The following is a 27706-nucleotide window of genomic DNA, read 5'->3' on the forward strand; positions in this document are numbered from 1 at the left end:
TGTGCATAAACTGCACTGATGCTGTACACGGCTCGGACATTAACAACGAGATACGCCTATATATATAATATTTCGAAAGCGACCATTTATAATGATCGAGTGTCGAAATGATTTGTGTGTATTTATAGCGTGCATACCCAGATACAGGCTTATGTATTTTATTTTTTGTGTATACCACTGCGATGATTTATCGCTTCTATAACACAATCTAAAGTGGATGTAATGGCGTCGCAAAGAGATTGGATTTTAAGATATTATTCAGTTAAAAAAAACGTTTGAAGTGCCCCTTTTTTACTATCATCATCTATATGTATAGGCTTTAATAAGGATTAACCTCAACCGCATACGTGTGGTGTGTTATTTCTGGACCAAGCAGAAATGTCTAAGTCTGTCTAGTCTCTGACAATTCTGGCACATTCGTACTTATATTCGCTTAATGCGCTGCATTTCTTCGTCCGCGGCGCTATTTAATAACATAAATATGAAACGTGCAATTTGTTAGAGATATAATTGTGTTTGTTTTGCCCGGTGGGCAGATTCTGAACCAGCGATATCGTGCAAATCATATCACGAATCTAGTCCGTGCTCGCCGCACTAAGAACAACAAATAAATGCTATTCCACTAATGGCACTCTCGGCAATCATGGCGCTTTTTATTTTCGGCCAAGTTTTCTATGTCGTCTTCGAGGACGACGTGCCGTAGTGCGGTTATCATTTTCCGGGTACTTTTAATTTTGACGATGTTTTCGAACGCTATCCCGAATGTTTGTTTTTGCCTCGTTGCAGGCAGAAAAAATGACGAAGCAGGAGCCCGGCACACATAAGAATCACTACTATTATGTAAACGCAAACACCACACAGCGAAAGGCTAGGAGATGAAGCAGTAAAGAAGAAAAAACCTCACGCCGAGCACTCGAATATTTGCTGGAAAAAGCAAACATAATGACGCATAAATATCTGCTTGTATACGTAAACTTAAATATTATAAATTATCTTTTGGGTGATAGGTTAAAAGTGCTTTGTTTTCGACGTAATGGCACGTTTCTCACATCAGTGCCATGCCGGGTGAGCTGGTGAGCATGATAGAAAGTGGTCGCGCGAAGTGCTTGCTCGTTTCCTAATATTTACGACGAATTACGAGGAATGCATGCATATCCGAATAAACCCCATTTTCGATTCGCGCTCATCTACAGAGCTCATCATCAGCGTCCCCACACTTTTATCATCTGCCACACTTAAGTGCCATTACTTTGCACTGAAAATAAAACCGCTAAGCGGTCAATTCGACTGTTGGGTGAGTAATCATGAGAAATTAAATATTTGTTTTCACGTCTCTATTTTATACACATCCACACGTACCCATTATCCGAGCATAAACATAGTCTCTGATATGCCACACATAAATTACAGAAATACACGGCATGCGCATTTCAAAAATTGATACGCTGCGCACGACGCACTACTTCAATATAACCAGTCGGCACGAATGGAAGGGACAGAAATTATCTTATTATCGAATTAACATTAATCCAATACTAGCTAATTAATACAAAAAAGCAAATACATCCATGATTGTTTATCGATAATAAGGATTGCTTAGTTTGAAAATCAAATCATTTATTTACAAAATAAATAGTGTACGATTAACGACGTCTAATTAACAATATCAGCACGCCTGCTGTGATGCATGTCGCGCGTGGTGTGGTGATCTGTAATAACCTCGGCCATTCAAACATGCAGCAACAAAATGGATGGCATGTCAATTGTAGCACCGCGCGCCTGTGTACCCGGCTGTCAATCATTACGGCTAATCATCGATGCGCGGCGTGAAAAAATATTACAAATGCAGAACTGACGATTTATTGTGTGTGGTGTGCTGCGCGTTGGCCTTGTATTGCATTTCGCATCAATTGCGCGTGCGCCCAATAAAACTGACTCGTCATAATCTTCGGTTCTATCGCGCATACAACCGTCGACATTTAGCCCGAGCATTTAATGATGCGTATTAAGGACACATTGCATTGTGCGACTACCCACCTCGGCGGATATGCGAATGTACTTATGACTTATGATTTGCGCGTTTTTAAAAGTTCACTTCACTTCTCAAGGCTACTACGCATGCGCATCACGTCTACTCTACAGATTTATTCGTCTGGCAATTTGCGATATTTTTATGTTGCTGTCAATGTGACCTACGCTAACACAATTCGAGTTGTGATGCACTGATAATATGCACATTTCAAGTGTTTGTAAAAGTGTTCATGATTTTATTTGCGTCGTTTTTTTTTATCTGTTTATACATAAAAAGCATATTGCATAAATGCAATAAGCGATATGTTCTAAAATAACATCGTCTAGAAGTTCTATATCAGTTTGTTTATGATCAGTACTGTCTCAAGTGCGCTGTATCATATCCACAAATTATGTTGGTGTGGCTGATATGCATCTCACAGCATGTTAAAACAATATTATAATTAATCTGTAGGCTACAAGCCAGCGTATAGAAGAAGGTATTAAAGTAACGCATTGTTTTATTGTTTTATTGATGCCTCAATGCCACCATCATCATCTGCGATTGCAAAAGTTCACTGACTGCATATTAACTCGCCGGCCTGACTCGCCGGTCAAGCCGGCGCTGTGCTTGATACACTGCAATTATATATGTTGTAGCCATTAAAGTTAAACAAATGAATACATATGTTTATATGGCTAAATATAACATTCGTGGATAGAAAAAAATACAATTATTGACGTAATAACCGAAAGCAACATACCGACAAAACCACTAAACTAAACTAAATTATTAACAATATTAAAGCACCCAACGAGTTCAATGCATCGGTTAAGTTAGGTCAGTGGTTGTTCGCATGCGCACAAAAAAGCGTTACTGATATTGACCATGAGACTTTTACATTTTTTGTTGTTTGATTTTGAGCCGCACTAAGGTCGTGTAGGCGCGCAAACCAGCTATTAAACAGACGGTAAACATGTTAAAAAAGCCAACGAAAGAAAGAAGCAAACCGCTCCGAGTAATAATTAATTGTACTTGCCCATGTCTCGAGATACATATATAATAGCACAATACCTTCGGGATTTATACAATTATGCGCCTCGCAAATAAATAAAGAATCGTACGAATGCGGAACTTTATAATGTAATCACGAATGTGTTACTGCAGGCTAAATAATTATAAATTACATTAAACGATCTTGTTTTTTAGTGGATCAAGTTGTTAAAGTTAATTGAAGCAAGATTCGGAAACACTGCAGTTATTTTTTTAATCTCGGAGGGTAGCAAACCCGAAAAGCCATAATTTAGCTATTCAACTTTATACAAGCTGGAAATCATCAATCACGCCGGGGGAACATTAATAAGCTTTAAGGAAATTGATTTAAAAGGGAGGAGGCAAAAAAAGTTGTAAGATATCATGTCGTCTATTTGATATTAATGATTGGACGCCGCTTTTATAAATGGACTATATATGCTAATTGCAGTTAGTTTGCTGAAAACTTGTTGAGAGCAAAAAAGCAGGCGAGGAAACGCCCGCAAGGCCCCGGCCGAGAGTCAAAGAGAATTATGTAAAATGCGAAAAGCCGGAATAGATAAGATTTGTCGAAAATGTCGAATGCGCCAGCAGAGCAAACAGTTTTTTGCTGCCGTTTGCGATTTAAATACGCCCGCAGGAAAAAAAGTGAACGCCGAGAGTTCCTCATACAAGATCTTCAACGAGCAACTTCAGTCCGAGATTAAAGTAGGTGCGCGATCAGAGCACAGCTTTTGATGAACAAAAATTTTTTGTCATCAGCGACAGCATAGTGTCATGGTAAATCGTTGTCATTGTGTTAGAATTAGTGGAAGAAGAAGACAAAAAAACGCCAACAACCGAATGATATAGCATGAGCATAATCACGCTGGAAGCCGGAATGGGTAGGCGTATAAAGTCGAAACAATGGGATGTAATTCGGAGTGCCAGTCGAGGCCGAGTTATGTATAAATTCCGTGTTAAATGAGACTGAACATCGAATTAGGAAAACCGGAGAAAATTCCGCGCTGTTTCCTGGTTTATAAATAAGCTCGACAGCAACAATTACACACGCTCGCACTCTGTGGCACGCCGCGTCGCACGCTCTACGAGTATGTTCACAATAATTGCTATTAAAAGATATTTTTCTTATTCGCAGCGGATGAAACTCATAGGGCGACCAATAGATGCAATGGTGGACTGACGCTTTCTTTGTTTTTGCAACGTACTCAAAGTGACGTACGAGAACGATGGAAATTTATGTTCATCGGGTATAAATATAAGGTTGTTTTTTGTAATATGTTTTGATATTTATATTGCGTGAAAAATAAAAATGTTTTTTGTTTGTACCACCCGGGCGCCGGGTATAAAAAATCGTGGTGTTGGGATGTCGCAGAAAAACACAAGAAATCCGAAAAAAATTGTTTTGAATGTTTATCTATCTACCGAGTTGGTTATATTTATGATTTGGAAATCGTAAAAATATGTCGCAAAAAACCTACTATAATTCTATTTGGTAGTTTTGTGCATATTTTATCATTTATCTAGCGCGCGCGCTGAAAAAATATTGGGGAGTTTGGGCCTCCAAAAATCTGGTCGAATCGTTAAAAAGATAAATTGCCGCCGCCGCCCAGGGAGTAGTAGCTGGCGTAAAGTGAGGCAACAGAAAAAATCAAACTAAAGATTTTATGCGTGCGCATATAATACTATACAGAAGAAGAAGAAAACTTGAAACTTTTTTCTCCTGCGCGTAGTTTTTTTTTCTTTGTCGCGTACTTCGGCGTCCACATCGTCGCCATGAACTCAATCTTCGGCTGTTTTACATAATCATTCTTTACGAAGTGAAGAAACGCAAAACGATGCAAACGCAGAAGGAGCGTTTTCCGCAAACGGAAAATAAATGTTTGCTCGTGTTCATTTATAACTTTGCTCTCTTCGGCCAAGTTAATGTATAAATGTATGGGCGAGAACCGATGGTACCTAGAGCCCGCGCGCGGAAAACTTTTAACAGTTTCATAACGTTACTCGAGTGGCGCACACAACAAACAGTTTTCCGCATGCATAAAAGCCGGGATAAACACAGTGCGCAGACTAAAATATAGAGCGTAAACATGCACTGGAAACTTCAACCAGCTAGCCAATAAAAAAAATACACGAGCCATTTTAATTCAAACCCTGTTTACCATACGCTGATACGCACATTTGCAATGATACTACTGCTTGTTTCAACAAAATCGAAATTCAAACAAACGCTGTCGTCAATTCATAAAACATCATGCAACTTACATCACCTGTTTTTAAACAATAACTGCATCACATTCCAATAATAATGAATTTAGATATAATCGGATATCACACAATAGAGTGTACCTAAATTTGGAATAAACGCAAAAGTATCTAGTGGCTAATCATCCCAACTATTTGCATTTGCACCTATACCCATTTACCGAATATGATCAAAGTGGTGAGCGCGCCAGGATGCACCGACGCACAACGAGTATGTGAAGGGGCAACCGTATGACCAAGCATTCAACTAGCAAACATGCAAATACCCAGCCGGACCTCACGATATCGAACCAGCAGACTCCACTAGGATACACACTAATTGTGAACGTGTACTTCTCCTTGTATCTGTGCCCAGTTCCAGATTCAGTTTACTGCAAGTGAAATTGCGCTCACAGCCAAGACCGATACTGGCTGGTTGCTAGGGTAGCGCAACAATTTCAACACCTCTAAACGCACGTTACCGTCTCGCACGGTAAGTTATATCGCATCGGTTGATGAATTCACCCAACCCCGAATCATCTATTCAGTAGCCAAGCTGCACACACTATACACCGCGCGGTGAGTGTGCGCAATATGCTTCAGTTCAACACCAACTTTATTAATAATGCATCAGCAATGATAGTCAGTGAGAGAGATTCACTCAAAGCGGAGATAGTAAGAGCAACAGAGACTGGGAAAATAGTCCATGCCACCAACACTATTAATTCTGTCTCGTCTGAGCGCTTTGCCCTCGCCACTTTCATTACGTGGCTAGTTGTATCCAAATAAGAAGAATCTTACGAAAATAATTAAATGTTTATTAGCTCACATAACTTAAATCAAAAAATATTTAACTTAAACTAATTACCATCAAAAGCCTCCGCATTCACACCAAATGTTTTTAAACAGAACCGATGGGTCATGCACTCCTTGTAAGATGTAAGGTGGGCAATCAACGAAAGCTACAGGCTGAAGATGTTCAAGGTCGCAATTTCATTAATATAGGAGTAGGTCCGTCATGAAGACTCATAAAGTAACACTTAATGATGTGCCATTTCTTTTACGGCGCAGTGAAATTATGCGTAATTTATGCGAGTATAATGTAATTCCGATTATAAACAAGTTGAGTAATCACCTTGCAACCGTCATGCGTGCAGCTGGGCCAACTCGTGCACCACCAACGGTAGCAAATAAGTGTAATTGACCCGATTTTTTAGATTCACCGAACGAATTTTAGCCTTAATGGCCACATCAATTCGAGGAGCATCAATTACTCGGAATTGATAATTTTATTACGGATTTATTGTCGCGCCGAATTTCAGCAACCAGACTTTGCAGACCTGCAAAGTAATATAAACGGAAAAAAAAGTTATAAGCAAATCCATTTAGCACCTCTTTCTGTAATAAGTTGTAGTAATACTAGACAATTTGATGCTGAAAGTTTCCCAGCGAGTGAGAACGTGGAAACACAAGTTTTTATGATACGCAAACACACTCCAGCGCCCCGAATCTTAAACCTTTCCCGGTGACGAAAAGTCATAAAACCGTGAAACTGTTTCGACATCGAGCGCGAACACCCCGCGATAAAAGGTACGAGATGAGCGCACGGACTTCGGCCATAGAACTTTATTTATTTACATATGCATTCACTTATTCTCTCTCTCTCTCCCGCGAGCTCTAAAAACTGCGGCTTTATTGAGTGTTGTTATTAAAGAGATGGTGGCTGTATACGCGAAATATACATTTGATTAATACATTCCTCGCGTATGCACACGCCCGATTTGTACGAACTTGCTTTATGGCTGCAGACATAAAGTTTCTCAATATTCCACCGTCGGGGAAGTAATAAGCGATCAAAAGCAAAGATTGAACATAGGGTACTTATGCACACCATGTATCTAGCAAGCCAGTAAACCGGAAGGGCAACGCAAAGATTTGCAGGCGAAACAAAGCTCAATAAAAATGATATAGAAACTTTAGACCTTTAGAGCCATTCAAGGAAACTGGGAGACAGGGAGAATTTATACTATTCGCTTGGGCAATAACGGTTAATCCATTAACCAACGTGATGTTATATTTTTACAGCCAAAACGAAATTTATAGATTTTTATCAACAGTTTTGTTAGATTATTATAAATTGTATACGTAGACATGGTGAACTTAACCATTGATCTATTGTTATACGATGCATGGTTTCAAGTTTATCAGATTTCCACCAACGTATTGTGAGTTTGTATGGTTTTGACGCAATTACAAAAATACATTTCAATACTAGCAGCTCTAGCCTTTCGCCGGCTGAGATCTGTCTCTCCGGCGCACAGAATTTGTTCGATTTATTACCCAAGCAGATTGCTTATTGTGTTGCTTACCTACAATCTCTACGGAAATATGTTTATCAGTTGAATTTATGATTCATATGCTGGGTGATCAAATTTTACGATAATTTATAAATTACTCGCAGCGCAAGTCAACAAACAGAGCCGCATGCATACGCAAAAAATACTACCAGCTTCATTTAGAAAGAAGACAGAAGAAAATCAGAGAAGGATCTTTCCTTGCACGCTTGTGCAATAATTGCTCATTGAATTTAACTTTATTGCCTTCGTATAATTTTAAATGGAAATTACGATTTCGCATGGTATATCATGATTGTTTCACCATACGGGCGCGTTAAAAGGGCTCAACAAATAACACATAACTATACACTCAACAATCACATGCATGCAGAGAAATATAAAAAAGCAAATTAATATTTTCAAAAATCGTAATAACAGTTAATGCGCCATGAAATTGTTATTTTCTATCGCGCACGCGCACTCGGCTCGAGTTTAACGAGAAAATTTTATTATTTTCTTACAAATGTCTATGAGCAAGAAATTAATGGAAACCTGGATATATCCGCGAGGACCGCGCGCAAGTCGGCGGCAAACATGAATTAAAAGAATGCCGAAAAAGGATTTCTGTAATACCTATTAACATATCTTCGTTCAGTTGCTTTCGCACACCAAAACTGACTACGTATTTCAATTAAGTTTTTTGTCGCTGGCAATCAAGTGTACAATATACAGAAGTAAATAATGCATCAATAATCCTAATGCGAGATTCACCTAAATCTAGAAGATTTCTTGTTTTTCATCTTCCTCTTGCAGTTATATCTGAGTAGGTAATAAATGTTGATATAAATGTATCACATCCACCTTCTTGCACTCCATTCGGACTTCGAATGCCTAGACGGAGGTAATGCGCCAATTTAAATCGAAATAAAACGCGAGGCAGTAATTTCTAGTCTAGTAATAGCATATATAAGTAACGAAACAAGACCATGATAAATTCGTTTTTAATTCACTGTTGCAATGCGAATCGGATGCACCATTCGCATCATTCCATTCTGGTATAGTCGCATAGTTAATAAACAGATGGTTCACTTATTTACGAAACACCGTCAAGCACACAAATAGGTAATTCCCGCTTACACTCGATGTGTATGCGCCGTGCACTGTGGTTAAGAGATTTTGCCGATGAAAAATTGAAGCTGGCGAGAATAACTTATAATTGCACGTATTTGATATATTAATAAATAAACGAACCTTGCCAAGCCAGAGTGTATTGTCGAGAATAATTAATCATTACAAGAACTATTATTACAATTGCATTATTTATTTATCCGACTCGCAGGCATGCAACGTTTTTGCTCTTTGGTTAGAAACGCAATACGCAGAGATCAAACGGACTTTGAGGCTGGTAAGTGCACGGCGTACCCAATGAACGCATAATAAAAAGGATAAGCGGCGAGCGATTGTGACTTCGGCGAGGGTTTCATTTACTTTATTAATAATTAGTCTAAGACGCATAAATCAATACTGTTTGAAGTTGGCAGTTTTTTTTGTTATCAATATAGGTAATAACTAGTCGTAATCGTAACCCCCATACACTTATATATACTATAAATCATGGGTTTGAAAATACCTGGAGCAGTATTCTAGCAGTAAGAAGTTTTCACGTACCTAAGTGAATTATCCTGCATGCATCGAGTTCCAGGATTAAACGAATTGCATTATAGCCATTATTTAATTTGAGTAATATCTACTATAAAGATTCATACTTACGATGAACCACAATCTCAAATCCATATAAGTGAATAACTATGTGAAAACTCAATTTTGCTTTGCGCAATAATTGAGATCGTTTTGGAAAACCAACTTGTAACCTAATTAATTTTATGAATGCCTGATCTAATAACACAAGAACAATACCACAAGTAGAGTCATATCTGATAGAATATCCACTTAAATTATGCCGAAAGTGAAACCTTGAATTACCCCAACAATTCTTTTATGAACTAGAAACGTAGCCATTAATGGCGTACACATTTTACAATAAAGGTTTATTGCGCACGACAAATTCGATCAGCATCGAATTTGTTTGGACATTGCGGCGCTGTTATGACAGACATTTAATAAAGTAAAAATTTACGATTAAATTTGTTTCGAACGATCGCACGTTTGATTGTCGCTGCAGCAAATTTATAATGCACTTAATGCACTGTTCAATGTTTAGGTATTGTTCATGCTATGGGTGGGATTTACTATGACTTTAGATCATAAAATTACATTTAAATCAAATCTCTAGCTGTCAACAAGAAATATTGCATGTAAGTGCTCTAAAATATAAAAATACCGTTCAAGACGTGGTTTTAAATATAAACAAGTAAGGAGGAAAATTGCAGATCTCGTCTAAAATAGAAATATAGAAAGGGCATGCAAGAATGTGCACGTGTATTAAATATTACATCTAATTATTTACACCATAAATATACTTTTGAAAGTCTCAGAATAGGATGTTTCCATTTAAAGTACTTACTAAAACAATTACCTCAAAGTGCACAATGCAATTCAATATTTATAAATGGTTTGCTGATTTCCCGTGCATAATTAAAAGAAGCGACACATTCACTGCACACGCAAACGCGCATTAGCACTTGTTGAAGGATACGTGGACAATTAAACTAAATTATTAAGATATTAAATTCGCATTAAACTGTATATGACAGCAACGCTGACAGTTTTTGATGTAGCGCGAGTTATCCACTTAGTAAGTGCAATGCAATTATGAATGCGCTGTTACAATTCTCTGCACAGCGCATAAACCCCATAAATACACTCACTCTCTCAGCGCGCGCGGCGTACGTAATTACGTCCTCTTTTTGCGGGAGTAATACGAGTAGTACGAGTAATACGCCAAACTGCAACTGTCGACAATGCGGCCGGTCGTGGCGAAAAAAGCGCGCACAGAGCGATTTCAGTGTTTTCAGCATGCGAACTTCCATTAGTTGGGCCTTTGTCACTCGCTGTGCGGGAGTGGTGGCAATCGTGCAATGCGCCCGAGTGTCTTTGCCCAATTATTCTTTCATTGCACCTTCCACTAAAAGACAAGAGTTGAAATGTGCGCAAAAACAAGAGTGCTCCACGTGAAATGGACGATCGCTGAAATGCGCGTCCGTACTAAGGGCTTCTTAGCGAGCACATGGAGCAAAAAACTTCGTACTAATCCAACTATTTTATATAAAGTAAAAAATTAAAAAAAAAACACCCATTTATTAAAAATCGCAATTAAAAATGTCAATGGCCTATTGTGGAATATGCATTACGGGGGATTTCATTCAAGCTTTGCGCTCGACTTTTATGTCTTTCCCGCGTAGCAGCAGCTATCAGTTTATTTTAGTTTGAGCTTTCGGTATCGCCGTAGTTATTGTCGCGGCTGTAAATTTAACGGTTTTAGCGTCGACGGAGAAATATTTCCAATTTCCTTCATTGTGGAAATTTGCATGAATGCAGCCTGCCGCGTGCATTGGCACGTATTATCGCGCAGTCAGACACTTGGGGATAAATATTATGTCGTGCTATAAATTACCGGTTAAAGGATTTGTCAACATGCGGGGAAAATATTTCTGCAAATATATTGCACTGCAACGTTGGCGCTAATAGAAGCCTTCCTTTGAAAATTCCAATTTGTAAAAATAAATTCATTTTTCTACATGCGCAGGAAATATAATTTAATCTATAATATAAAAATGAATGGCAAAATCTGTTGGTAAGCGCATAACTCAACAACGCCTAGATCAATTTGGCCAATTCTTTTTTTAAAATATTCGTTAAATTCCAAGGATGGTTTTAACGGTGAGAAAAAATCGAATAATTGCCGGAAAACCCTAAAGACAGCCCTTTTCAAATAGGATAAAAGTGGGCATTGAGATTCCTAGATGGTGCGCTGAAGTGTATTATTAGCAATTCTTTATAGAATTAATTTCTTTAAAATAAACTTCGACTCCGTCTCGAGCAAAAAATAGTTTATTATATACAATTCCTACATAAACTAGTATAAGGCACATTCACAATAATATAATAGGTACATTCACAATGATGGAAAGATAGAGATGAAGATGGTCCTCACGTCCAAAATACTATTAATACTTCAATTTTTCACTTTGATGCAGGAGTATCAAATTAGTTGATGAAATGAAAAGAGTTAGGTTTTGCAAAGTAATGAATATTTAAAAAGTCGGCAAATCAGATAATGGCCACGAGTCGTTCCTGTGATATAGGAAGCCATGGTCTGTGCAAACTCGACGCTTCGATTAAACTTTCTTAAATATTCATTACTAGTTGGAATGAATTAATAACTGATATAGGCTTTGCGTCTGAAACACGCCACCGAAACTTTTTCCTACTGCTTGCTAAAGTTCGTGCGTATTTAATTCGTCGGCATGCCAAGCTTGTGTAACTTTTCGCCGTTGGCGGCGGCAGTGGTCGTTGCGGCAGGGTATGTAGTCGATCAAACTAATGACTTAAACTTCTAATGCTTGTACACAATACATGCATAATAGATTTTTTTTAAATCTGCTGCTGCACCACCTTAATTCAGTGCGCGTTGGGGACGGTTTGTTGGTCTCGGAGCCTGAAGTGGATTTAAGCTCAGACGAGTAATCTTCCGCTGCGCCACCAACTTAAGGGGGCTGTATACACTCTGAATGTGCACTGGATTAAGATTAGAAATATCAAGGCAATGTGTAGTGCGACACCGATGCTGGCAAATCTTTCCCAGCTCTTTGCGAGCAACTTATTCCCGTTTAAGGCGTTCGAGATACCTTCGGAGTTCCGTAATTTATTTTCGTTTGTTTTCTTGCTTTTAGGAGTTTAATCGTCAAAGCAAGTTAAGACTTGTTTTAACTTCGAACAGAGCATGTTCCATTCCGATATAAACCGCCGTCGAGATAATAAAGAAACAGAAAACAAATAGCGTACAATATTTTAGAATTAGAGCTTTCATGAACTTTTCGCGGAAAATGCACATGTCCTATGCTTGCCGAGTTCGCCGACACAGTGACTCATATCTTTTTCCACCTTCGCCCGGTTGCGACCAATATAATAAATAACTCAAGCGGTCAGTAATCGCTCTAATCTTGTAAAGGTATGGTTATTATGCCAAACCGAGCGCGTCATGTTAGGCGTATGAGTAACGTGCAAAATTATAGACGCCGATTGCGGTAAACACACGAAACGCAATCATGACAGTACAAAACGTCGACTTGTCTCGACACGTTCGAGGTCAAAGCGCGGAATCGTAGACGCAGAGTCTGACGTATATTTAATGCTATTAATGCCATATAACAAATCGCAAACAACATCACCAATCATCGATCACAACTCTCCATATTAGTAGTTTGAACTGCAAAACTCAATTATATGTATTTTTCAATCTTCTCGGAAATTTTGATATTTGGCCGACGGAAGGGTTTTGACATTCCTGTCTTCTTGCCAGCAGCATGTTTCGACAAGTAAATGGCAAATGTGAGAAATGAAAAAAATACACACACACACACTCACACCCACCGAGCTAACAAATTAATAGGCACCGTTTAGCTTGGCATTAATTAGGTTCGGATACGACGTGTGGAAAGTACGCGTGCGGTGTCGCATTAAAGCTTCAGCGGCTCGCAAAGCACTCGGCTTGTCAGCCATGAAGAAAAAAAAACAACGAGCTAAAATCAAAGCCAAGGATGCAATTTTAATAGAGGTTTTTCGGTTTTAATTAGGAAGTCAAAGTGGTATGTGGTTTGACAGAGGTTGACGAACTTTCTAGAACTTGCTTGAACATGTATGTGATTCAGCATATTACTACAGTTTCGTCAAAAATTAAATACATACATATTCGCAGATTAAAGGCAGAGCAATGCGTTTTCTAATATTATTTGCGTGCATTAAGTTATGAGCACTAATTTGAGCTTGATGCAAATTTATTGGAATATTTTTCGTGGTAAATTATAAGAGCAACAATGTAATAAATTGACAAATATGGTGATAACCTAGTTGTGTACCAAATAATTTAGTACACCAACCACACAAAACAACACCCGTTTAATTAACACTACATCCAGCAGCCAATTAATTAGGTCAAATGTCATTTATTTTGATAATTATGCACATTAATCATGTTTCAAATTACGCGCCTCTGTTAATAATGCGCCATCAAACATTGTTTGATATGTTTTTGGTAGTGTACCTATATTTGTCGTTATAAATTAGGGAACTTTATGTTTTTAATACCAAAAAATCCTTCATGGATAATAAAAATTTTACACTTTTATTGATTGATAATTACATTTCGAAAAATACGGGAAGAAAAATACGTCAAAGATTCTCTTTGCATCTTATTATCCTTGTACAAGAAAAACGTAAGCACATAAACTACGAGAATCAACGTAAAAGGCAAACTGGCGTAAAACTTTGTCGTACGGAATCTCGGAAATCGCCTCATGCGCCGGTTTCGTTCACTTCTCATGTCCTCACTTATGACAGTCACTTCAAATACGGCGATTTTTAATTAAAATGGAAACAGCATCTCACCTTGACTTTCTATAACTATGAGTGGTCTATAATAATCTATATATTTCTTGTGCCAAGACAGGTAGCCGGCGTGCGCGTCAATATATCGCGTTAACGTGTTTCGTTTTTATTTCACTGAATAATTTATGGTTCGTACGTCTAACTCGTATTCCTTGAAAACTACCTCTATCCGACTTTGCAGCATCGTTCGATATTCGAATCGCAATTGCAATTCTGCAATTCGCATCGGTGCCGGTGTTGCAATTCCAGCTACAGCGTCGCAATTCCCGCACGCTTGTTTTTCTTTCTTTAACTTTTCTTGCTATATATTATCCTACAGATAAAAACACCAGATCGCATTCTCCTATTTCATCGGATATCCAGCGCGCCTTCTAATTAAGCAATAAAATAAATTCGAATTGCTTTATATTCCGATTTTTGTAACTAGATGCTTCCTGCATTTGCGATTACGATATTCTGCTTCATACTGTATAAACAGTTCGAAAATAAATGCTAAACAAATTGGTTTGCTTAATTAATTACCTGCGCCGTTGCTCCGAAGTAAAATTCAAATGTGTAGCGTTATTAGAAGCGTGAAAAAAAAACAGCGCCTAAAATATTACACCGAATTAATTAACGAGAACGAAGTACGATATTAGAGAATTAATAGGTTTTCGATTAATTCCTACGACTGATATACTTAATCATTTAATTAAATTAATTTACTGGGCCAGAAAGAAGATTTACGATTTACATTAAACAAATAAATCGTGCAGTCAATGTGTATCAATCAAACTTATACGAGTAGTGTTGCAACATTTGTATTTCTCATACTCACGGATATAATTAAATAAAACAAGTTTCTCGAGCCATGTAACTACAACCGTTTTGTTGACGTCTAAATAAACCGACGAGATAATTCTACAATTTGAATATTAATTATTGCGTCGATTAGAATCGATCAAAAATCAGAGGTCTGCCCGATTTGCATCTGATTTACACTCACTAGACTCGAGCGTGATAATTAAAATAGGCGTTAATTAGCATTGTACGTCAATACAATTAGAAATCCTTGATTGTTTGACTGGCAGCCGGCAAACAGTTCAAAACTTATCTTCAAGTGTGTCACTTGTTTAGCGTGTGTTCAGTTCCGATTTGTATTTTTTCCGAAATTTGTAGAAAAGTACTGTGTACTTGTTATCAATGCATCAGATGTTGCAATATCGTCGATACCCGGCTGCACGTCCTCTCACCGATTTCGCTAATTTTTAAACATGCCTAATCTAATCGCACTTGCGCTTATTTGTGTTGAACAATGATTGGCGTGTTTATCGAATGTACATTATAAATCATATGATCGTGAGCGCACGTAATCGGGTTCCAACTTGTCTAGAACGGTTCAAAGTCAATCGACCTTGATGTCGTTTACATATACATATGTGTTGTTATGTACTTATGTTGCGGCTTGTACGGCAATTGTGTATTCCAGTTTAGAGATAAACATCAAAAATTGCGATTTCAAATATTCAAATCTCCACTCAGTAATATCATAATCGTTAATGCAGATGGCACATTAGGTTTGCATTTGAAATGTCCTAAATAGTCACAATTGGTAAACAAACCCGAATATTTGGCCAAAATTAAAATAAAAAAAAACAGGAATAACATCATCCCTTCATTCCTCTCCAATACTACTAGTATTCGGTGTCTAGCAGGCATTTTATCACATTTTAGAGAGGTGTCAGTACATTCAGTATTTTGTATGATTACTTACATCTATTTTATTCGGATTAATCATTTACATTTTATTTTAGAATTTAACAATCTTCATCATCCGTTCAGATCATGTTTAGTGTGTAGTACATACTTAAGTAGCGTATACTTAAGCTACACTTGAGATATATACAATGTAGACCTTAGCCCGGATAGTCGATATTTGCTGAACTAAATATTCGGCTATCAGGTCAAACTCACAGCCACCACATCTCTCCCAGTAGGCTGACACATACTCACCATACAGTATAAATCTGTTCATTTGTGAATGAAAACAATAACATTTTTGATAAATGTAATAGAAAATGTAAATAACAAAAATATACGTAGTATGAAAACAAGTCCCCTCATTTACTCAGTTGCGAGTGCAATAATAAAGCAAACAATATCATCAAGATGTCGTACATGCACGTCGGCGTATATTTAACCGAGTTTGCGTCCGCCGCCGTCTTCTCGGGTCCCAGGCGGGTCCCAAGCGTCGGCTTACAAGCGTGCACTCAGTTCAGTGGCAACAATAAAATAAATCTTCAAGTGTCGTGACATACGACACGGGCCGTAGCCGAGGAGCGCGCGCGATCAAAGTATTTATGTATGTAATTGCGCATTTTCGATTAGATATCGGAACCATTTAGTTATGGTAGGTCAGATATTGGCTATCTTGGCCTTTCTCGACGTTTCATGCATTGCCCCGGGACATATTTTCTATGGGTACAACACCTCCAATGCTTTTACATCCCGGCCATTGGAAATGAGAAAATCTAATGTAATGTAAATAGACGTGGCGAGCTTGGCCAGTGGCCAACCAAAAAAAGCGTAAACTTTTTATACTTTTAGTACAACCAATTTGGTATAATTTTATTATCAAAGGTACCATTTCTATATCGGTAGCGTGTTATTTATACTAACGGATAAACAGAAAAGTACGCGTATTATTTTCAGTTTAGGCTACCTGTCACGAGCGGGTGAGTGTTGGAAAATAAACAATTCTCCATTTTCACGCACCATGTTAACGCACGAACGCCCGAGACAATAACAAAAGCGTCGGTCGCAAAACATTTTTTGAAATGGTTTTATTTTTATTTTATTCTAAACTATGTATATTGATATTTATACAATCTGCATGTGAGCGCGCCGGTTTTTACTTTATTGAACGTAAACAAGCGTTATCTAGTCGCGATTTAAATGCGGTGTGTGTTTGTAATACAGTAAAACGTATTTATTTTTAATTCGTGTTTATAAATAAATAACATTTATATGAATATTTAGTACGCCATGTCAAATATCAAAACATTCACCACACCATCCGTTCGAAATAATAGGTAGGTACTATTTTGTTGTTTTTTAAATCTTTTGCATTTTAATAAAGCTATAAAAGTAATAAACTTCAAACGCTTTGCGAACACCGACATGTTACGCTTATTTACATGGTCTAGGTTCTATGTTAATGTGTAATAGACGCTTAAGACGCTTAACAAGTGCTTATTATTACATGCATTCATTGTGTTTAATAAAATTATTATGCAAATCGCGATTAAGAACTTGAATGAGAAAAATGCTGCGTCACGTTCGTGTGTTACGCTTCATGTGTCTGGCAATAAAGATTTCACGGTACATTTCTGTACCGACAATTTCCAGATAAAAACATTTTGCAAAATGAGTTGATATTTAACGCAGAAATAAATTAGCAATTTGATATGTACCGAAATAAGAAGGTTGTAGTTACTTTTTCTCGTGAAATAATAATGTCTTCGTTTACAATGCAATGCTCGAGTGCAGCGCTACGCAGTTTGTTTGGATTAGTGCAATGTAACGACCTCATCGTGAGGTAACCTCGAAGCACCGATGAACTGTGATGCAGCGTGCAGAAAAAATAGTTTTATGAACGCACTTAATATTTGCTGTTTGTTTGTGTTGTGTAAAGATTAACAACCGCTGTAAAGCTAAGCAAAGATTACAGTTTCCAAAATTGCTGCATACTGTCTAAATAGCTAATTAGACGCACAATCAAATGCCACTTTTGTGGCTGGAATCTGTGATTAATTTCACGGTGGCAGAAAAACAAATATAAACACTTTTTGATAAAAAAAAGTTTTATTGCGAACTGACACCGTTGCATTACATTGCATTACGGTGCATTTATTTCGCCAACAATCGTTATCAGCTATTATCAACGAACAGCGTTTTAAACGTACTTCACTATTCTATTCCCCACGTCTGAATGTGATAATAAGGCGTTAAGAGGTAGAAGCTGAATACTACTTACGTCTTCAATAAGGTAACACTGTGCACAGCTATGTGCAGACCTTTCGCTTTGCTTCAAATGTGTGCTTCAATAATAATTTCATATCCTCAGAGCGCGCGAGGCATCAGGGCAGTTATTTGCGCGCTCGGCACGCGTAATTGCAATGACACATAAAAACAGGCGGCTCGTGATATTAAAGCAATATGTGTATAATATACCTACTATACGCGATGCGTGATTACAAAATTAAGCAATCCACAAGGAAATGGCGAAAATACGCGATTAGTCTGAAGTCATGTTTAGGTACATTTATGGCCATCTTAATATTTTACAATTATTGTACTTACGCAGGGTGGAACAAGAGAAATAATGTGTGGTAAGAGTGTGAAGATAAAATGCTTTGAAATGTGAACTTTTATTTATTTCTTGCTCTTTAATTCTCAACAAAACAACAGCGAGCAAGATACTAAAGTTAATAGATTCCGAAATACTATAAAATGAAAAAATCTCACATTTTGTTTGAAAGCCAATTTGATTTACACAACAAGAAATAAAAATTCGCTGTAAAAACGAAAAAATATTCATTAATGGCGACTTTTATGCCTCGCACTAAAAAAAGCACAAGCAACACGAATGAGATGATTAAAAGAACACGTCATAAATCAAACAAAAGTTAATCATTAATTCTCTATACGCGGACACACAAGTTGGTCTTCGCACTAATGCACCAACTTCTTAGCCTTAAAAATCCAAATGGACGAGGAAACTTAAATGTAAATCGCTTAAAAATCGTCTCGCGCTGCCTCGTGATGTTGTGCAACACAGTCGTGTCCAGAAATGTCGTCGTCATTCCGTCTGCGGTGCGCGCACGGCGATTTATATTGCTCCGCTTTGGTTTTCTGCTTTTTCTCATCATCCAACGATGTGCTTCGTTTATGTTTTTAGGGTTTCACTCATTTAAACTTTTTGGGTTTCTTGGTGGTCTACCTGAGTTCGACTGCGGTTTTCGACCGCATAGAAATAAAAATATCACGTTACCCAGGGAAGCATCGATTTATATATTAATTATTACCTGAAATATTATAGCCAAATATTGCAAAGCAAAAAGCGTAAGCAGTGAGATGCTATGAATTGATTTGAATCGGAAAATATTAAAAGACCCAGCAAACACACTGACGTCGTTCACTACTAGGTTGCTATTGCTATTCGATTAATATGCAGGCTGCATTGGGACGTGCGTGATTTGTTGGAATACAGTTACGGAAAAGACCACTAAATTAGCATTCAGCCATAAAAGTGTCATCACACTGTATTATTATTACTATTAATTATGCATAAAAATATAATTATTCCCGACGCGCGGTCGGCCGGCCCCTCCGAGGTGGGTTGTTTACACGTTCGGGTATGTAAAAAAGGTCAACGCTACTACGCAGTCCGTTTGGTGTCAGTTTATTCTGTCCGCTCAAATAAACCCACAAAGCTTTCGGATATGAAGGAAATAAACGCGGAATCGTTTGGTAGAAGCAAGGAACGAAAAATACGCTCGAAACAAACACCGCTAGACCAGAAGGTTTTTTCGCCGCTTTCTTTTTAGTTTTTATTTTGTTATTGCGTTATTTTACATGAAAAAACAAAACACAGAACATAAAAAAATTACACGAAATGTTATTGGAATGTGTCAGGACCATTTAAAGTTCCTGTATAACTTCTGACTGCTTCCATTCGGATAGAGGCAGAACTCGCGGAGAACAGCGAATCGTCAGCCAGACTAGAAGAAACACGCTCGCTGGTAACGAGAGAGTTTGGTACAGGTTGGAACAAATTCAATTCGAGTACCCATATTTACACAATGTCTCCCTCGGGCAATACCTAGTCAGCAGTAGCGGAACGGAACAACACACACAACTTTCTTTGTGGAATTTTAAAATCCAAAACGAGTCAAATTTTGACTCGGAGTGTAGGTATATGTAAACCGAATCGATCTCGGCCTTTGCGCTATATTTTTATTACTGTCAATATATACGTAGGTTATATCTAATACACGGATATAACCGTTGAGGAACATTTCTGCCATGTTTTTATTTCCATCCCGCAAATATCAGAAACAATGTTGCAAGCCTCAGAAATTTACATCGCATTAGGTACATTGGAGTAGATTAATTTTATTGCCTGTAAATAAATTTTTAGTGGGTTAACGTCGATGCATAATTTGCACTCATTTATTACCGGCAAGTAATAATTTTATTAAATTAATCGCCGTTTGCATAAAAAAACAATTTCCTAACGCATGCGACCGGCTGGGTGGTCAAGCGTTTGATATAATCGCATTTAATATGCATATATATATTAAAGCAATTTCATTTCATTTTTTCATGTTAATGATATTTTTAATTTATTTCCTCCCTATCGGAATATTACTATGCCACCAAGTTGCGGTATACATTCAAAGCACTTATTATTACTATTTAGAAAAGTATGCGTGCGCTCTTGATCGTCTATTGATGTTTCAAAAATAAATTATGATCTGCGAAATTGTCGCGAAATTGTCACCGACCTCTTGAATTGTACATGCGAAGATGTTTAATGTAATTGTAATTAGTTTCATGCTTTTGCTGCACACTCAATACAAATTCTAAAGCGACACGAGTGATAATTATCTGTGAATCTATTAAATAAACGCTAATTGATTTATGGTTTATACATAATGATAACTGTTACGGCACAAATTTAAACAACCACGACTTTCGATCTCAAAGGTGACATGTCCCGCCATATAACGGAAATATCATTTGGAAATGAAATCGTTAAAAATGTGTAGAATGGTTAATGTCAGACACTTGAGATGGGTGGCGATGGCTGCGACACGAAACAGGCACAACGTGTCGTCCAAAAATTCGAGAGGCAATAAAACGATTTCTGCACAATGTTTAAGTTATGACCAGATGACATTTAATTATTTGCTCGTAAACCTTGTTTCGCGCACTTTAATGTATAAATTAATTCCACACACAAAAAGCATCGCCTGCAAAGCTTTGATGTGCTCGAGAGTTGCGGAGTTCGCCTGGAGTGTTTCGTTTATTTACCAACCGCAAATAAGATACAAAACTATAATTGAAAATATGCACTCGACTCTTCTGGCAACAGTTCAAGGTCAGGGGATGTTATTTATCCGAGAGATGCAAGCACTGCTGCTGCACGAACTCTCTTCGATGTGGCATTCAGCAGCGCTGTGCAACACACAGCTTCGCTCTTCTCACTTCTCGCACAACGCCGAGAGCGCGCGCAACGTCCTCGTAATTCTGCTTGTAATTAGTGAGGATATATGGCTTAAGCTATGGTTTATGGTGGCTGACAAACACGGCGCTGTCATTGGATACTTTAGGTTAGAACGGATTTAAAATATGGCACGAATGCAGTAAACTCAGGAAACTTTTTTTCACAACCAGATTACCTACTCTCGTACGCTTTGCCTTCAAACGCTCGCTTTGATTTCGTCGTGTCTCTTTTTCTGTGCTAGCGTTCGGTGTCATACAGGATGCTCCTGAACATTTCGCCCCATGCGTCATCGAATTGGCAGTCAATAGTCAACCGGTAACATCACCCTGTTCATGTTTCATGCCATATGCCTTCTTGTTTAGTTTTCTCGATTGATTTACAGGAAGACCGCAATGATTTACGGTTTATTTTCATAAGGAAGTCGAGCGAGAGAGAATGGCGCGGTATAAACTTGGTCATGAGATGCGCCGCGCGAGCGCGGTGCTCATATTGTTTCCCATCCAAGGTGCTTTAATACCCACATGTACTCCAGTTATGTTCTTCAACGTTTTTGCTTCGCCCGACGAAGATATTGGATATTTTGCGCTGCAAAACTGGCCCGTCAGTTAATTACGCGCCTGTCCAATAAATTAGCCATTTTTGCAAATCACATCATAAACTTTCTACGGGCTTCCGCTACAACCAAACCAGGGTTACCAACATTGAGCACCATGTGTTGCAATCAAACCTATCATGACCTATCTGCGCAGTTTTAGGGGCACTTTCTTTGCGATTGCGCAAAATGCACGCCTTGCATGTCCCGTCGTAAATTATCCTCCCGCAAACGCGCATGCGGTTTCCACGACTTATAAATTGCGAATTTTAAATTGAGATTTATACGCTACTCTCTCTACTCCTAGAACGCTATTCGGATTAATTCGTACCTAGGAGCAGACATAGTGTAGTAGTAGGTCAGTCTAGCGTTCTTGCGTTATACGCGAATTAGGGATAGTAAATCATACACGCTGCATCGTCGCCTCCATGCTTCAACCCTAATTACAGTCAACTGAAATGATAAATTGCATCGTCGCGCTAAATATCGTAAAAATTATTGCATTCCAATGCAGGCCCAACGTCATTACCGTTAGGTACAACTCATCATACACACAACCTGTGGATGATGGCGCGCATTCTGGTAGCGCTTGTATTATAACTATAAGCATTAACTTAATTGCCGGCTAAGTAAACGCGGCGCGATTAGTCGGGCTCCTGTTTTAATTGCACGCACCTCATAACTACATATAGGCATACGCAAAATGATAATCATCGCGCACATACAACTGACACAAATAAGCTCGCCAAGATTAACTTACTCCTTTACTCTTTCTATCTCGGATGAACTCGAACCAGTTACGAAATTGTGAGGAATAATTTAAACGCTTTATTATGAAGACGTCATTAAGCAGTGTCGTCTCATAACTAATAACACATAGATGCCCTCACGTGTGTGCGATGAAAAAGTCCGTGTACAGATTTTCTGAAGATGTCATGCGCACGCTACCTTCTCGGAACGCGATCTAAATAAATAATAATGCAAACTAGCTGGCCGTCGGTTAAAGCACAGCTGCTACAACAGGTTACAACAATAATAACCGTACGCACAGTAATGATTTGACAAATTTCTTGAATTAAAGCACAAGATAACATTTAGAAAGTTAGTCTCTGAGCTTCCTCTACTTCTTGCGAGCAACTACTTAAAAATAAACGTTTTTTTTTCTCTCTAGAGCAGCAAGTAGCTGTTTTAATTTTCAGCATGACCTTCAAACAGCGCAATAAATATTAAAATAAAACCATAAAGATTATTCTGCACTTTTTTGAGAATGTAGGTATTAATTTATATATTTGACTATTTTCTAATAAACAGTAACATACATTTACAATTCATAATACAAAAATGCAGCAAAGGTAAATTTAAGATTCAAAATTGCATAAATTGCATTGCAATCTCTGTTCGTCGTGGAAATAATTAAATTGCACACGCATCCACCGACTTGTTTACAAGCGTGTGGCAGTAAGACTAAAAAATGTGGTAGATTGCGCCCTGTTAAATGAACTGCCCACCGAGGCCGCTTCTGCTGCGAGGAGTTGCAGTAGAAAAAATTATGAATACGCCGAAAAACCCAAGAAGAAAAAAACGCTTTTCACCGGCGGTGGAAACTCCAGCGCGCGTCGAGAAGAGAATAATATCCTCGCGTGCGGTTATATGCGGGGCAATATACGAAGTATAGCTGTGCAAACGGCATATATGTGTTCACCTAGGAAGCATAGACTGCAGTTTGCAAGCATATTCAAAAATACAAAGGATTTTTTACCCAGATGATTATATAGAGAGCTCGTCTATATTTAAATTAAAATCTGAGTTTGACTTCTGCGCGGCGACCACATCAGCGGGAGCAGTGTTCGTTTTAGGCAACAGTGGCGGTGGTGTTGTGTGTGGACGGTTCTGCAGTAATTTGCACTAGTGGTGGTGCTTTTAAAATATGTAAATGAACGTTTTGTTTCAGTTTTTATTTTTTTACACTCCCTCGCTGTCGCATTCGGTAGCTTTTTGCGCTCAACAGTTTCACCACCGTAAAAACCACACGCTCTCATAACAATAAAAGGTATTTTTGGTTTATATTATTTTTGTGCCCGGGAAAATTCTGCACGCTGCGCAACATTACTGCATATTATAATGAATTGTGACAATTTTATTATTTCACTACAAAACGAAAAATTACATTTCATCAAGTGATTCAAGTAAAAAATATACAACATTTTATTATTTGGGACTTGCACACGATCATATGCCCCTCGATCGAATTGTGCTGTGCACCTTTCCGATTGCATAAAAATTTAAAAATCAAATATAGTTTATGATGATCATAAATTAATGCGTGTGCGTTTGATTGAAAATGTATATTTTCCGTTGGGATGTGTTTTGAGCCCGCTGGACCATAACTAAATCCATAAACAACACTCAGCACATGCATGCGCACATAGCCATCCCACCAATCCTACTGAATTCGCGCAGAAGCCACATACAGGACGTCCAAAACGGTCACTGCCATCCCTTTGATTTACGGACACGCCGGACGAAATTGCATTTGCCAATCTTGCACCGCTTTTGGACAATGCCGGCCGACCGACCGGCCGTAAATTTCGGCATTGCAAGAAGTAGCAGCTCAGGACGACGTTAAAAATCTGTTTCAATCGCGTTGTAAGTGGCGAATATATTTCGTGTAATTCCCGACTGGCATTCCATTTCACATTGGCGAACACCCTCGTAGCGCAGCATCATCCATGCCTATTTATTTAAGTGTGCGTACGAAATGACAAACTAATATACACGCCGAACCATGCGTGCGATGCATTTCGCACCGTTGACTGCGCACCGCGCCGTAATAACATTTACTGTGTATGCTCCGAGTGATGCGATGCTGAATCGTTACTGGGTCACAGTGGGTTAATGTTTTTCATTATGGGACTTGCTCTTGCGATAATACGCACTACGCACGCAAATCGGCTTACCGTAATCGGTAGAAATTTATTTCGAAAAAATAAACAATACCATTCAATACTGCGATTATGATGAATTATCGACGCTCATAACTCATTTACATTGACCACGCATAAAAAAATCATTAATTTCAAAAGCCATGCGGTTCTAAGTCAGCAAAAATGTGCTTATTTTATCTTCCAGTTGGCACCATATTATGAAACAATACCTCCTTATAGGTTACATTTGGTTGGTTATGGAACTTGATTGATTTTTAATCGAATGTGTTTTGTTTAGCATAATATGAAGATGATGGTTCGAAACCTAAAAAAACATTTGCGAAATTACAATTGTAACGGTAGGAGCAGATGAATTTAATAACTTATCAAACCAAAATTATCTCGATAAAAAAATTGCTACAACTTTATTAGCGCGAGCCATAAATTGTCAGCTTTTGGTGAGCGTGTCTCGTTTATTCCGTAATAATAAACGAGCGTACTTCGTATGCACATACATCGGCTACTGTTTTCTTTCCGTGCAGCAAGCCGCAGGAGGCGGTCGAGTATGTGTGTATATTTGGATGTGTGCGTGTGCGCTTCTTTTCGGACCCGTAAACCGGTATCTCGTGGCAGACTAAGTGCACTCCTCGGCTCTTCGCGCTGTCAAGGAATAATACGTGCTGGTCTAGTGTATACCCGAAATGCCCGAAACAAAAAGGATTCATAATTTTGTCTCACACCAGGAGAGTTTAATTGAAAAATCGCTTGCGAATACAAATTACATTAAAAGAGATTTTACCTTACTGCATGCGATCCGCAGGTGACGAAGATGTGAGGAGCTGAAGAGGCATCTGAGACTTGATTAATGAACACTGTGGGAGAGAAAGAGTACGCACACACAGCTTGCAATGCTTGAGTTCCTTTTTAGTGTCGAAGCCGAAGTCTTGAAAAAACGTGCTTTTGAACCTCGAACGTTATCGATGCAATGATATGCGTGTTACTTGGTCATTACTTTCTGGCCACGAAGTAAAATAATAAACACACGAATGTGTGACGAGCCAACACCAAGCCGAGACCACTGCCGATATGACCAAAGATCTGTCGACTCGTTTGACGCAGCAACAATACCAATTCACAAAACAAAAATCCCTAACGAAGATTGGCATTGCTTAAACAACATTCAGCAACGCCGCGGCCATCAGCGGTGTTTTAATTGAAATTGTCTTTATGACACTTTGATCATATACAAAGTGAAACAAAATAATTATTATTCTTTGAGGAATAAAAACCTTGCATGATGCATGCCATGTATGATGGGTATCGCGTTTGTCCAATTTGTTACTACTGCAAATGGAGTAGGTTACCTACTCTACTTGCATATTTAGTCTTGTTCATAAATTCGATAAAACAAATGAAAAAACAAGCGAACATTGTATTAATTGGACCTGGGGGCGACAAGAACACACGACACTCATTACTTTTTTCCAATGAGTAAAAAATGGATTCTAACTTAATATTATTAACAGTAGCCGAAATATCAATTTACAATATTCGTGAATATTATTATCGTTTTTTTTGTCTTCAGCAATTGGAGTGCGCTGTATTACTCACGCAGGCACAACTAGTGTCCTTAGAGCTATAGAAGCAAATATGACTTCCAAATGTCCGTATTAAACTTAAGAGTACGAGTTGTCGAGGAGGGTGGATAATGGTAAAACGGCATTTTATGTTTATTAAAATCTGTACGCTCCAGAATGGCATGCATGCATCCTTCGGGTATAGTTCTACCCAAGTGTTTCGAACCGTCGCCACGACTGGCAGCGAATTGATGCAAATGGAAATTTTAAAGTCTCGTCATACTGTCGTAAAACGCGCACGTTCTGTTCACCATGTGCGCGCCCATGCTATACTACACGTAATAATAATTCATCTTATATCGCATGCAATGAACCAAATGTATTATGCAATTAAATGCGAAGCATTAGCGACTATTTCACAGTTTATGTTCTAGTTGACTACCGATCAACTAGATTCAACGCATTCTAATTAATTTGAATTCAACAAAATGATATTGAATGCATCTTGTGAACTTTCCAACCACGCCGCGAATAAATAATGTCTAAATTGATGCAATCTCGTTTCCATGATTTCAATTAAAACACGATTTTACGTGCCTGTTACGGACATAAATTAAACGCTGTAAAACTGTACAGCGTACTTACTGTGATTATTACACACATGTGTTCTCCGGATCGTGGTAAACTAAACGATCAAGTTCTTGCCTGCGAGGAGGCCCACAATGCGCGAGTGTATCGAATGTGTATAATTTAATTTAATTAGCGCCCGAGATACATGCACGGCAAAAGAGAAACCAAATCGACGAAATGATAAGTTAGCTTTATGAAAATGATACAGTAACCGAGGTGACCCACAAACACATTACGACCGTATCAAGATAAACGCATCGAGAGTAAGAACATTTCGCTCAGCGTACGGCGCGCGCAAGATGGAAGGCAAGAAAATATCGCAGCCACAAATCATGTCAGCGCATTACGCTTACTAAGTTTTCGTTCCTGCTCTTTGTTTTTCCGCTTCTTCTCGCTGCATTTGATTTTTCACCTTTTTAAATCCGTTCCCGCTTCGGCATCATTTTATATCAGTAATAGACATGGTTATTATCTACTCACTATTTACTGGGTACTGCTTTTTAGGTGTTTAATCATTTAATTA

General features: G+C 38.3%; 1 long non-coding RNA gene across 1 annotated transcript in view; it reads left to right on the forward strand.

Annotated features, from left to right (window-relative positions):
* The first annotated feature begins 1076 nt into the window (after nt 1-1076).
* The window catches only part of LOC135799321 (uncharacterized), a 38521-nt gene continuing 11891 nt past the window's right edge, over nt 1077-27706 (forward strand). Inside the window, exon 1 of the long non-coding RNA XR_010549989.1 lies at nt 1077-1294. This is a non-coding gene — a long non-coding RNA (uncharacterized lncRNA). The remainder of the gene's footprint in view (nt 1295-27706) is intronic.

The sequence above is a fragment of the Atheta coriaria genome, unplaced genomic scaffold (assembly GCF_025399875.1).
Source record: "Atheta coriaria isolate IRGN ID8LTWV9N9 unplaced genomic scaffold, Caltech_Dcor_3.1 hic_scaffold_9_pilon, whole genome shotgun sequence".
In the NCBI taxonomy this organism is placed as follows: Eukaryota; Metazoa; Arthropoda; class Insecta; order Coleoptera; family Staphylinidae; genus Dalotia; species Dalotia coriaria.